Below are 14,501 nucleotides of genomic sequence, written 5' to 3' on the forward strand. Positions count from 1 at the left end.
ACCCTCCTCACTCTCCACAACTCTTGAAAATAAGCCAAATGTATTACGTTATGTTAAGCTTCTCTTTGAAAATTTTAATTTCACATGCATTAAATGCGTACGTAAATTTCTCATTCAAAGATAATGAAAAATTAATACATAGTATTTTTTTAAATTCCCCCTGCCCAACAACCCAATAGAAAAGATAGATAACATCTGGAAAGTATTTATAAAAAAATTACTAAAAAACTATCAAATAAAATCTAACAAATTTTCTTGATTTTAGGAGTTTGAAGGTTCAGTTGGGCGATTACAACTTAATTCCTACAGTTTATAAATAGGATTCCCTAATCTTTCCAAAAATTTCAAATTTGTTACAGAAATTACATGTAATTATTTCAAGTGTCAAGGGACTTGGGGGGTTCTCGTTCAGGAAAACATAGTGAGTGGGTAACCACCAGGTTGGATCGGCAGGAAAAGAAAGCAAATTCTATGTTGGCCTTTGTTTCTAGGGTAGGGAGGTGTTGATGGGGCATGGGAGAGACCTCATTTGGAGAACTGCGAAGTTTATCTTAAAAAGGATGTGCTGATGTTGGAGAGAGAGCAGAGATTTACCAGGATGATATATCTCCACTCTTCATTGGATTATAGAAGAAGGAGAGGAGATTTCAGAAACCTTTCCAATGCTGAAAGGATTGGACAGTAGATGTGAATAATGTTTCCCTTGGATAAAAAGAAATTGTCTTAGAATTGGAAGGTACCTATTTAAAGCAGATGAGAAATTTATTTCACCAGAAGGTCATGGAATTTGTTGCTGGATTGTTGAGGGAGTTTAAGTGGTGGGGGGGGGCGGAATTAATAGATGTTTAATGAGTCAGGGTATCAAGGGATCAGGGGAAAAAGCCATAACTTGGAATGAGAGGCGAGAACTGTTTAGATCAGGGGATAGCAGACACAGTGGGCTGAATGGCCAACCTCTGTTCCTTGTGATTTGACACCATTTTAACTAATGTACCTTTGAGAATTTTAACATCCATCCATATGTCCTCTGTATTTTGGATGTGAAACAACGGCTGTGCAGGAGAAGCCAGTGAGTTGGTGAGACCAATTGCTCTTCAGACTGGAGGCCTGTGATGAGAGATGTGCCTCAGGGATAGGTGCTGGAATAATAATGTGGTGAATTGGATCAGCAAGTTTGCAGGTGACACCAAGAACGGTGGAGTTGTGGACAACCAGGAAAGCTTGCAGAACGATCTGGACCAGCTGGAGAAAGGGCAGATGGAATTTAATGCAGACAAGTGTGAGGTGTCACATTTTGAAGGGCAAACCAAGAAAAGATAGACACGGTGAACGGTCGGGCACTGAGGAGTGAGGTTGAACAGAGCGACATGGTAAACGGGTGTCATTCCATGCAAGTGCTGTCACAGGTGGATTTGGGCGGGAATTGAAGATACCCAAGTTAACTAAAATTGAAAATTGTAAATGGGGCAAAAAAAGGGATCTATTTCAGAAATGTTTGTGACAACAGAAAATGGCTAAACCAACTTTAGATTAAATGGGAGATTCTTCTTTAGAATTAACCCAAGAAGAACGGACTACTTACTATGTGTGAAGATGGTGGATTAAATTGATGAATGTGCGATATAATTGGGTGAATTATAATTTTTTTTTACATCAGTTGTATTTAACTCCAGGAAAAAAAGATAAGGATTTAGTCATTCAGACTAATGTTTTCATTGTGGGATTCAAATTAATACTTTTTTTTGTCTGTCTGGTTGTGTGATAAAGTTAAGCCTCTGAGGATTTATTTGAAACTACTTTAAAGAAACTCTTTTTATGTTCGATCCACTGCTTTTTCTAATGCGGTATATTACAACTTGATCAACGGGATTAAGAATGGATAAACCTCAAATTGAGTTTATTCAGTTAGTATTAGCAGTGGCCAGTAAATGCATTGCGATGACGTGGAAAATTAGGTTTGGTGTTTTCATTCTGCCGCAACGAATTGATATGATTTTTCTCTCCCTCAGTCGAGGGAGTTTGGGGGGGGGTAATTATGGGGAGGGGGGATGGAATATAGTTTTTTTTGGGAGGTTGGTTTATTTTGTTTACTATGTATTTTATATGTTCATAAATAAAGTTTAAAAAAAGATACACAACCAGTGTTTCAGGCTTGTGCCTTTTAACAGGGCTACGAGTATCTGTACTCTATAAAGGTTCACTGCTTGATCAGATGAGCTTCTCCAGCATTTATGTCCTTACAGAATTTGGTTGAGTTACTATATGTGGACATCAGGTCATTTTTTCACCCTTAAACTGTCCATCCACACAGACAGGAACTTCTTTTTCCCACAACTAGCCTCATTTGGTGAAGTGTGTGGAATATTAGCTGTAGAATATCTTCTTCTGGGAATTATGATGAAGAAACCATCACACAGACTTTGCCAGAAAGCTGGGAAAGAGAGTTAAAAAGCACATTCCAGACAGGGATCAATTCTCACCTCCTCTACTGAGCCATACATATCCAAATGCCTGCCTGATCTTCAAAACAATGGTGCAAATTTTTAGACCTGATCCAAAGGCTGCAATAAGCCCCCAGCACCACTCAGACCCTGAATGGTATTGTTTCTGCTTTGAAGTGAAGAATTTAAGACTGCTATGAAATTCAGACATTTGGGTAAATTGGAAACCAGAAATCAGGCAGGCAGAGAATGATTACTAACGAGAACTGTGAGCAACTCTTCCAGACTCCTGTTGATTTTTTTGTGTTACCTAACCCTAACTGGTACATGAGATTAGATGACCAACAAGAAGTCCTTTCCTTGTCTTTAGGAAGAGGATATGCAAAATGTAAAATACAGTGGCAGATAGAACAGTAACAGGTCATAACAAGCCCTGACCATCTGAAACAGGTCATGGGAATATAAATTTATTCAGTAATGTAGAAATGACTGCAAAAGCTGAGAAATTAGGAATTCATAAACTGAGGCAAAGATGGGATGGAGATTTGAACATAGAAAATGGACTGATCGTTATAAATGAGATAGACTGGTTCAATACAATTTTATTCACCAGACACCTCAAAAGAAAATACATGGAATCGGATTTGTTTCAAATGTTAACAAGTCATTTGTACTTTTCTGCATTTGACTTGGCAATGTCCTAAAGTTGGGCAGCTTGGTTGAAATAAGTATTTTTTTTAAAATTCCCACAGGATCCATGAGAAAGAGATGTTAAGGAATTAAATTTAAATTAAAACTGAATATTTACCAGGTTTAAATTGCTGCAAATTGTACAGCTAGAAAGTGCGTGGCCATATCTTGCAAACTGGCTGAGGTTCGGAACTGTTCACCACAGGAAAATAATGTATCGTTCACGAGATGAACATTCTATCTTTGGAGCCCACATTTCCTAAAGGTGGGTTGAAGTGAAGTTTTGAAATATTCACAATATTATGGTTAAATAAAACATCTGTTAAAGATCTCTGGTCCCTCATATGGGATGTGGAGAGGGTGGGTCTGGGTAGATCTCAATTTGTATTAATCAGCCACATGTATCGGGATTTGAATTATATTCTTGTAAAATTAACAAGAATATAACTAACTCTTAAAAATTAATTTTAAAAAAAACCCTGACCCACACAAATGCCCCTGTTCACCTTGCCATTTTGTAAAAGGTGATGGGGGGAAAATCCTGACACAAGGGACAGATTTGAACCTGGGTCACTGTCATTTTCTGTTAAACATGCCAAGATCAAAATTCGACTGACTGTCCTGTAACATAGTGCAATATTACACACACGTAAGGTAAGATGGTTACATCAGTAAAAATTAAATGAAATGCTTCTTACAGTCAAGAGCAAAAGAATTCCCTGCAGCCTCCAAACCAGCCCTTGCCCACAAATAACACCCCCCGCCCCCCTCCCCACCCCAATTCTGGGATCAAACCATCAGCAGCCTACACTTTGTTGGAATCTAGGGGTTAAAACATTATGAAAGAAATGATTAATTAATAAGTTGATATGTACTGCATGGTTCAGGGAAAAAGAGGAATGTGATTAAGTGGCAATCACAGCATGGAGCGAAGTTGGCTGAGCAAAATTGTCTGCTCCCAAATACAGGGAGAGGAAATTCATAAAACGATTTAGGAGGAAAGCTCCAACTGAAGGAGGTGGTGAGTAGCACAGGAGACACAGGCCAGACCAGAACAAAGAATGGCCTGCAAGAAACCAAGGAAATGGAAAACCAGTCTAGGAGGAAGATTAAGGCATGAGGAGGTGTTAAAGAGAACAGCAGAAATTGGCCAGACAGGAACAGAATGGTGATTAGAAATATCTGGTGATGAATTAATTTCTGATCAAAACAACAGGATAGTCTGGCCTGGAGGATTAAGATGGGAGCGCAACACCCCAGATATCTGCAAAACAGGAGATGACTTGTGATAACCCTTATGCAAAAAGATCTAGCAAAGGAAGCCAACTTTTGTTCTGTATGATAAGGTTGATCGATATAAACTGAGCCAACTGGACAATAGGGGTCAGTCTTGGGGAATAGCTCACTGTGCAGGTGACCTATGAACTAACGACTGACCCAGAGCTCTGTTAAGTTTTATTCTTGTGCTGGGTAATAAATTGACTGTTGAACCGAATACCTTCTCCTATCACTTCATTCAAAGAACACGCTGGACTCAGACCACATACAGACTAAATTAAGAGTAAGGGAAAGCCAGAGTCCGACAACTTCAGAGCCAAACCTCAGGCACAAACATCCCAAAACCATCATCCCAAGACAAGAGCTAAAGTTGCAGGCACAGTAAACCACACACATTAAAACAACACATTTCTCTGGCTCAATACCCACGAACCACATGGAACACCAGTTTGCAAACTACCCACAAACAGGGGCTTCCACAAACACCGGATTCCTTTCACCCCAACAACTCAAAGAACCACCCCAGAAAAAGCAGCCACAGTAAAACCAGGCTTCCTACCTTCCACTGATGGCAGCATCACCTCATCTCTGCCTGAAAGCTGCAAGTGACGAGAGTGGGGAAACTCTCCTGTTTGAAACCCTGAGCTGGAATCAGGAGGACAATTAATTCAGGTGTGAAATATCTCAGTAAATTGTGGCTGGCCCTTTAAACAAGGCCCATCTCCGCCCTTCAAGAGAGCTGCAATTAAGGGAATAGCACCTTTTTAATTTGGAGTGGGAGTTAAAACAGTTTTCTCACCTGTGGCATTGAGATGTTTGAGGAGATGATACCTCTCGATAGGGGAGTGTTAGAGCTTTATGAGAGATTTGTTTGTTTGTGGGGCTTGTCTTTTGAATTTTGGTTTGGAAGCCTTTTGTGGTCTATGACAGCTGAAAACTAAGCAAACTAGGGTTTTCTTTGATCCTGATGGTTGTGCAGCAGTTCAAACTTCTCAAATGCAGAATTTGAGCTGTTTGCTCTCCCAGTGCCCTAGAGCATTGGTTTGGGAATATTTATGCCACAGGTGGTGTTATGGTCCTGTTAAGTCAATGACTCTGGATCAAATCTGGCCCCGTCTGTAAGGGGTTTGTGTGTTCACCCACTCTTCAGTGGAGGTGGCAGGTTAACAGGGGTTTGTGGGGGGGAAAATTGCAGGTGAATGAGGGGGAATGCACAGAGCTGGTGGGGTGAATAGGAGTGTGAGGCAGTTGTTGGCGAAGGAGAGTGTGTTGCAGGGATGTGTAACTGAGGACTCACCATCCAATCTCAGACCAGAGTGAAACAGGATTCTTATCGTGCTCACAAATTCCTTCGTCACTCCTCAAACGATGATCAGTATTCTGACTCAAGCGTTTTCTGGCCTTGTGACGACAAGCGGGCCTAACATTCCAATGGCAAATGAGGCAGGGAGGATGTTTCCTGTAATAGAGGTAGTAAAAGTTCCATTAGAGAGGAATACGTTGCCTTTAACTGATAACATGCGGTGGGGTCTCGGTACATTTGGTGATGTCTGGGATCTCTCTATCAATATAAAAAATGAAAATCAAGGCTGGGTCTCTCTGTGGGGGGGGGGTATCTAATATTTGCTTATGTCATAATCTAATTCATCCCAACTGGCAGTGCGGGCTTTGTTCCCCAAGGCATCCGTATTGGCTGTCCATGGACCATCTCTGTCCCAATATAGTCCTCAGTGTCTCTTGCATTTAAATCAATGATGGCATCAGCACCTTTTGGCCAATTTTAGCTGTGTTTACTCAGTCAATCTGGCCAGTTTAGTTTTTCATTCAGTACTGGTGTCTGGGGTTAATGGGAGTAGTGGATGATTGATAATTCCTGAAATAATTCTTCATTCATCTTATTTTTTTTTAATTATTTAATTTCACATATGCATTAAAAACTAATTTTTTATTTGAAATAACATCAAATGAATGCATAGTGATTAAAAAAAATTAACCCCTTGTCTTGGGATGATGGTTTTGGGATGTTTGTGCCTGAGGTTTGTCTCTGAAGTGGACGCTGCTGATGGGTTGATCCCAGAATGGTGGGGGGGGGGGGGTGTTTGTGGGCAAGGGCTGGATTGGAGGAATTCTCTTGCTCTTGACTGCAAGAACCATTTCATTTAATTTTTCCTGATGTAAAGAAAAAAAGAAAAAAACTTCTGGATAGTATTTTTAAAAATTTACCAAACCTTTCAAATAAAATCTAACATCTTAAATTTCTTGATTTTAGGAGTCGGAAGGTTCATGTTGAGCTTCCAAGTTACTGCCACACATTTTACCCCTAGAACAATTACAGCACAGAAACAGGTCATTTGGCCCTTCTCTTCTGCTCTGAACTAAATACTCTCCTCCAGTACCACCTCTCTGCATTCCCCACCCCTCCAATTTTCTCTTAAATGACAAAATGGACCCTGCTTTCACTATTTCTCCCGGAAGCTCACTCCACTCAGCCACCATTGAGTCAAGAAGTTCCCCCTCACGTTACTTCAAAACTTTTGCCTCTTAACTCAAGACCTCTTGTTTCAATCTCTCCCACTTGCAATGGATTGCCTATCCACATCAACTCTATCCATCCTTCTTGTAATTTTAAATACTCTACCAAATCCCCTCTCGGCTTTCGAGTTGACAGGAATGCACTCATGGATGGTTGGATGAATTCTCTTGGGGAACAGTTCATAGTGGCTCAAAAGTGCTTGATTAGATGCAAGGAGAGCTGCCACTGAATGCTGCATTTATTTGGTTCTGGGTTTCGAAGGTACCTCAGCTCTCTCTCTTTTGTACTCGGTCCAAAAGACATTGCTGATCTTATTTGGAATTAGACCAGTTTCAATGAAGCAATGCTGAAGATTTTTGCTGGGGGGGGGGAATAAGCATTGCATTAAATTAAGCTGCGGCTGGTCATCCTTAAGTGTTGATCTGCAGTCCAAGTCTGGTGAGCTTTCTGGGATGGGCTAACGTTCCAGGCAACTCCTTCTTCACACAACAGGATTCAACATTTAATAGGACGGGGGGTGGGGGAATAATCTTGGGTTAAGTTCCATTTGTGTTTTAGTTCATAAAGCCCATTGGATTTTGACTTCTATCGGGAGCACAGTGGGATATGAACAACATTTCTTGTTGTTTTCAGAGTATATCTTTCCCCTGGTTTATAATTCTTTGTGTGAATCATTTTTTTACTCCTGTCCAAGTTAGTAACAGGAAACACTGTGGGAGTGGGACGCTGTTTCATCGCTGGTAAAGTCCAACAACTGGTGAAACATTGACATGATTGAAGCTCTCTTGAAGGCAGGTTTCCAATTACTGCAGGTAACTTTCAGTTCAAGATCTTTCACCCCATCTTCCTCACTCGTGCACAGTGTCACGGCCGTCAATGACGGAGGGAGGAAAGTTGGTTTGAAAATGAGCAAATTGTTTACGTCAGAGCCAAGTCTGAAACCACCTTTTATTGAATCAAGTGAGATGCAGGACTGGTCACGGTGGCTGCTGGGAAGCACATGCAGATAGCCTTGCCCACAAGGAATCTTTTGAGTCCTCATTCTCAACATAGGGTGGCAGTGTCCTAGGGTCTCCTTCTTTCGCCTCGTCTTCCTTAATCATCTGAAGCCTGATTTCTTTCCCCTCTCATTCAGCCTGCATTATTTTCTGCATCCTCTCCCTGTTACTCCCTTGCTTTCTATTCCCTTCATTTTCTCCTTCATCATTAATTTTAGCAAAGATGACTGGCTTGGTTTAGTCTGTAACATGTTTGAGTTTCAAGTGGAACATTTAACGTGGGCTCAGTGCTGTTTTGAAATATTAGCAGAACAGAGGATGACACCAGTCACTGATGGATAGAAGAGAAAAAGATCCCCCTCTCTCTGGTAAGGTCGTGGGCAAGAGACCTAAGAGAGGAACAAGTCTGAATAAACATCTTTCCTGATTAACTGTGTCCGGTGCATTGATTGAGTGGTGCTGTTGCAGCAGACCCCACTCTTATCCATAATTGATTGGAAACTAATCTATGGTCACTGGACCCAAAATGTTCACATACACGTTTTACCTCTCTAACTATTACAGCATCGAAATAGGCCAACTTTGCCCTTCGATTCCACGCCGAACACTTTGTCCTACCTAATCCCATTGACCTACACTCGCCCCTTGACCCTCCATTCCTTTCCTGTCCAAATACATATCCAACTTCTCCTTAAGAGCTAATATTGAGCCTGCCTCCTCCACTTCATCTGCAAGTCCATTCCACACACCCACCACTCTGAGTGAAAGTCCCCCCCTCACATTTCCTCGAAACTTCTGCCCCTTTCTCTCAACCCACGTCAAATCTATACCCCAATAATTTTAAATACCTCAACCCAATCCAACCTCAACCTTTTATGCTCCGCAGAATAAAAATCTTGCTTAACCTTTCCCTATAACTTAGACCTGTGGTTTTCAAAATGCTCTCAAACTCAAATTCCACTTGAAGCAATCCCTACACCAGAAATGCTCTGTGATTAGTCAGGAATTGATTCAGGTGCTATGAAAGGAACCATCTACATCCTACAGGATGGAGCGCCAGAATAGCGTACATAGTTGAAGAAATTAAATTCCAAGACTTTGCTCTGCAAAGTGTTTCAACTTCAAAAGTACAGCCCCTCATGGCCAATCCCAGGAATTTACTGGGACAGGGTCCAGTGGAAAAGGGACACTGTCCAAATGCCAGTGTCAAACGATGTCATTTCACGCCACCTCTAACCCTACTCATATCCTCGGCGTTTGCCGACGTCGGCCTGATGGTAAAACCAGTGGAAGAGAGACAGCAGAGAATCACCTGTTTCCAGTCGAAGGCAGAACACTCCGCTCCCCGGGGATGAGTTGTGTTCAGTGGAAAAGCAATCTTGTGTCCCAGTGGAAATGGCACCAAGGGCTTCCTAACCTGAGACACTGCATGGCCAATGAACTGGGATTCCCGTGGAAAAAGGGTTTCAGACTGCTTTGTAAAATCTGCATGCAGTGCTTCAACCAAAATGAAGGCCAATGGGATGATGAGCTTCATTAAACTTTTCTACGTGGTCGTGCGTGAAAGTGAGGCCATTTTGGCAAGAAAGCACAGAAAAATTAACCACGATCACAGGAGTGGCCTCCACGTGAGACCTGGAGCAATATCTTCATGGAAACAAGCAACAACTTGACCAAATATCTAATCTCATTTATAAAAATAGCACTGGCCTTCGCGAAAAGATGTATCACGATCAACTGGATGTCCGATAGCACGCTGGGCTGTGGAAATGAACTGCTGTTACCTACGGGAAAAAAAAATCACATAAACGTGACCCTTTAGTAAAGGTCTGTCAGCTGTACCTGGACCACATAGGGGCCCAGACACTAATATAAATGAACAATAAAAGGGGATGAATGTAACCATTATAAATACCAAAACCAAGTTTCCCCAACTGGACTCATCTACTTGTAATCTCTGAAAATGTGGATATGAAAACAAACTGCAATAGAGAGAGAAAAAATTCAAAGTGCAAAAGGGAGAGTCTTTAAATGAGTCCCTGAATGTGTGTTGAGTCTCGTGATGAAGGGGTAGCTGCTGTTCCTGAACCTGGCTATACCTCTTTCCTGATGGGAGCAGTGCGAACAGAGCGGGTGATGTGGATCCTTGATTGCTGCTGCTCTCTGACAGCAGCGTTCCCTGCAAATGTTCTCAAATGTGGCGGGTTTTTACCTGAGATGTCCTGGGCGGTGTCCATACTTTTGTAGAGATTTTTGCTCAGGGGTATTGGTGTCACAAGACAACTGATCAAACCTACTACAAACTGAACCTTTCACCCCTCACACCCGTAAACCCACTATTTTTCTTGCATCAATGTGCCTGTCTAAATGTTAAAGGTCCCTATTATTCCAGACCACACCATCCTGCCCGGCCATGCACTCCAGGCACCCGCAGCCTTCTGCACGTTCTCTTTCTACAAGTCCTTCAGCAGCCTTGTGTTTCCTCAGCACTGCCTGCTCCTCCACCAAGCTCTGCCTGAAATCCAACACTCTATGAGCTTCCTGCATCACTCCAGAGAAAAGCCCAAGGTTTCTCTCTCTGGATATTGCATTTACTTCATTCTGATGGGCTGAATTCCTGCAGCTTCCCAATCAAACATCTGCAATCGCCTTTAAATTGTGCCCCTCTGCACAGATTTGTGCCACCTGCTTTTAAACAGGTTAAATCCTATGGGCATTCTGACAGTATCCTTCCACTCTCTCTCTCTCTCTCTACCGGTGGAACTAAATCCTTCTGCTCAAATTGTTGCTTGGTCTGGGCTTCTGTCCTTTTGCCTGGATTCTCATTCTCTGCTATTTCAATCTGAAATACGAGGAATAAAACCGTGGGAATATGGATCGGAATTCTTTCTGGCTAGAGCATCTCAAACACTGCTCTCATCCTCGTGTGTGCACAGGTAGAGACAAGAACAAATCTTGTCCTTAGTCACTGTGAAATCCATCTCCAAGATGATGGCACTTGATTCCTGTGTGTTTTTTTTTAACCTTGCTTAGTGCTAGTTTTTCCTTTTGAATTGAACATTGCAATATATGTTAATGCACTTTCCAAATGGTTTTACAATGTAAACAATATTTTAAAGAAAAATCTGAAGACTTCACCATCTGAGATGCAGATTCTAATCTGTGGCTTCGGCGGGTCCGCGCCCAGGGGTATTTGAATTATTTTAAAGAGGACCGTCTTCCAATGTCTGCAGTGAAACTGGGAGAAAGAGGGTTGGGCTGTCGGTGTCATAGTTAATGACGTCTCATTACAGAACTGAAAGTTTACAGTCTGTGGTGAACTGATATTCTCGTCCCACTGAGCAGCACCCCTTCCTGCTCATTCCCATCCATGGGGCCGGGACTCCCTCAACCTCACGGGTCCCCCTCACACTCGCAGTTCTCCGATCCCCTCAACCATACGGATCCCCCAAAGCAACCGGGTTCCCACCCCCACCTTCAGCCTCGCAGGTGCCCTCAGCCTTCTGGGTCCACGTCCCGGTCCCCCCTCCGCCCTCTGGGTCACCATACCTCCTCAACCTTCTGGGTCCCCGTCCCCTCCCCCCCTCAGCCTTCTGGGTCCCCATCCCCGTCCCCCCTCAGCCTTCAGGGTCACCGTACCTCCTCAACCTTCTGGGTTCCCGTCCCCTTCCCCCCTCAGCCTTCTGGGTCCCAGTCCCCTCTCAGCCTTCTGGATCCCCGTCTCCCCTCAGCCTTCTGGGTCCCCGTGCCCTCAGTCTTCTGGGTCCCCTTCTCCCCTCAGCCTTCTGGGTCCCCGTCCCCCCTCAGCGTTCTGGGTCCCCGTCCCCCCTCAGCCTTCTGGGTCCCCGTGTCCCCTCAGCCTTCTGGGACACCGTGCCCTCAGCCTTCTGGGTCCCCTTCCCCCCTCAGCCTTCTGGGTCCCCTTCCCCCCTCAGCCTTCTGGGTCCCCGTCCCCGATCAGCCTTGTGGGTTCCCGTCCCCTTCCCCCCTCATCCTTCTGGGTCCCCGTTCCCCCTCAGCCTTCTGGGTCCCCGTCCACGTCCCCACTCAGCCCTCTGGGTCACCGTCCCCGTCCCCCCTAAGCCTTCTGGGTCCCCGTCCCCGTCCCCGTCCCCCCTCAGCCTTCTGGGTCCCCGTCCCCGTTCCCCCTCAGCCTTCTGGGTCCCCGTCCACGTCCCCACTCAGCCCTCTAGGTCACCGTCCCCGTCCCCCCTCAGCCTTCTGGGTCCCCGTCCCCGTCCCCCCTCAGCCTTCTCGGTCCCCGTCCCCGTCCCCCCTCAGCCTTCTGGGTCCCCGTCCCCGTCCCCGTCCCCCCTCAGCCTTCTGGGTCCCCGTCCCCCCTCAGACTTCTGGGTCCTCGTCCCCGACTCACTTCATCATTCTGGGTCCCCGTCCCTGTCCCCCCCTCAACCTTCTGGGTCCCCGTCCGCCCTCTGTCTTCTGGGTCCCCATCCCCGACCCCCTCAGCCTTCTGGGTCCCCATCCCCGTCCCCCCCTCAGCCTTCTGGGTCCCCGTCCCCGTCCCCCCTTAGCCTTCTGGGTCCCCGTTTCCCCCTCAGCCTTCTGGGTCCCCGTTTCCCCCTCAGCCTTCTGGGTCCCTGTCCCCCCTCAGCTTTTTGGGTCCCCGTCCCCCCTCACCTTTCTGGGTCCTGATCACCCTCACCCTTCTGGGGCCTGATCACCCTCACCCTTCTGGGTCCTGATCACCCTCACCCTTCTGGGTCCTGATCACCCTCACCCTTCTGGGTCCTGATCACCCTCAACCTTCTGGGTCCTGATCACCCTCACCCTTCTGTGTCCTGATCACCATTACCCTTCTGGGTCCTCATTCCCCTCACCCTTCAGGTTCCACGAGTACCTCAGCCTTGCGTGTCCCTCAACCTTCTGGATACACGTCCCCCTCAGCCTCGCAGGATCCTTGGCCCCCACAGCCTTGCGTGTCCCTTACTCCTCTGGCAAATCTCCCACACCCCTCTGGCGGGTCCCCCTCACCCTTCTGGGTCCTCGACCCCCCTCACCCTTCTGGGTCCTCGACCCCCCTCACCCTTCTGGGTCCCCGACCCCCTCACCCTTCTGGGTCCCCGACCCCCTCACCCTTCCGGGTCCCCGAACCCCTCACCCTTCTGGGTCCCCGTCCCTCTCCCCCCTCTGCCTCGCGGGCCCCGAGCCCCCTCTGCCTCGCGGGCCCCGACACCCCTCAGCTTCGTTGGAGCGTTCCCCCCTCAGCCTCGCGGGCCCCGACCCCCCTCAACCTCGCGGGACGTTACGCCCCTGAGCCTAGCGGGCTACGACCCCCCTCAACCTCGTGGTCGGCGACCCTCCTCAGCCTCGCAGGTCCCCGATCCCCCTCAGCCACGCGGATTCCCCTCCCCCCCACAGCCTCACGGACCCCGACCCCCCCCCCCCTTCAGCCTCATGGGTCCCCGACTACCACACACCCTAAAGCCACCCCGACCCAAACTCCCTCACGGTACCCCGGCCCCACCTCACAACCATCCCCCTGCCCGTTCCCCTCCGAGCTCCGGCCGCTCCAGACCCAAAGGGCGACCCGTGGAATCTCCGTCCTCCCTGGTCTCGCTCCCAAAATGCCCCGATTCCCGCCCGTGAGGAACCGAAACGAACCTCTCTCCCCCTCCCGCTCGCGACCAACTCCTCCAAAGGCGGGAAAGATCAACAACATGGCAGCCACCAGGGGTTGCTCTCGCGAGAGCTTGATCCACCCCTCCACGGGATCTCCTCTCCACCACCCCGAGCCCCTGGATGGAGCCCCAGGGCTCGAGGTCCAGCCCTTTGGAGCCCCCTCTCTCCTGAGAACCTCGTCCCACTGGGGAAGGGTCCGAGAGCTGCCTCGGGCCTCCAGTCCATCTCCCCTTCAGGCTGCACATTTCCACACCAGGACCTGCCCCACATTCCCCCCCAAGATTCCAGTCCATCCCACCTCCACCACCTTGGCCCAAAGCTCATTCCACGCTCCCACCCCCCTCTGAGGGAAGAAAATCCCCCTTCAATCTCAATCCATGTCCTCCTCTTTGAATCTCTCCCACTCTCCTTGGAAACAGCCTGTCCCCATGGACACGATCCGCCCCCCCCCTCACAATTTTCAAATCTTCCTCAATCTTCTACGCTCCAGGGAATAAAGTCCCAGCCTGTCCAACCTTCCCCTGGAACTCAAACCCCGAAAGCCAGACCACCTTCTTGTCCCTCTCCTCGACGCGCTGTCTCATTCCTATCCTTCCTCTCCTCCGGCCACCCAAACGGCACACAACGTTCCCAAGTTGGCCTCACCCATGCCTCGTCCAACTTCCTCGTGGCCTCCCAACTCCTGCACTCAATCCTCTCATTTCTGAAGGCCAAAATACCAGAAGCTTTCTTCACTCCCCCCCACCCCCCCATCTCTACAAGGGACTCCACTTTCGGGCAGTTCTGTACCACAGTTCCTCAATCCCTTTGTTTGACAACACTCCTCAATGGTCTGCCATTTAACATTCAAACTCTTACGTTTTAAGAATCAATTGCAGAGATCCATGGATGTGGGAAGTCAGGAGGGTTAGGGACTGGGTG

The sequence above is a fragment of the Narcine bancroftii genome, chromosome 8, assembly GCF_036971445.1.
Source record: "Narcine bancroftii isolate sNarBan1 chromosome 8, sNarBan1.hap1, whole genome shotgun sequence".
NCBI lineage: Eukaryota > Metazoa > Chordata > Chondrichthyes > Torpediniformes > Narcinidae > Narcine > Narcine bancroftii.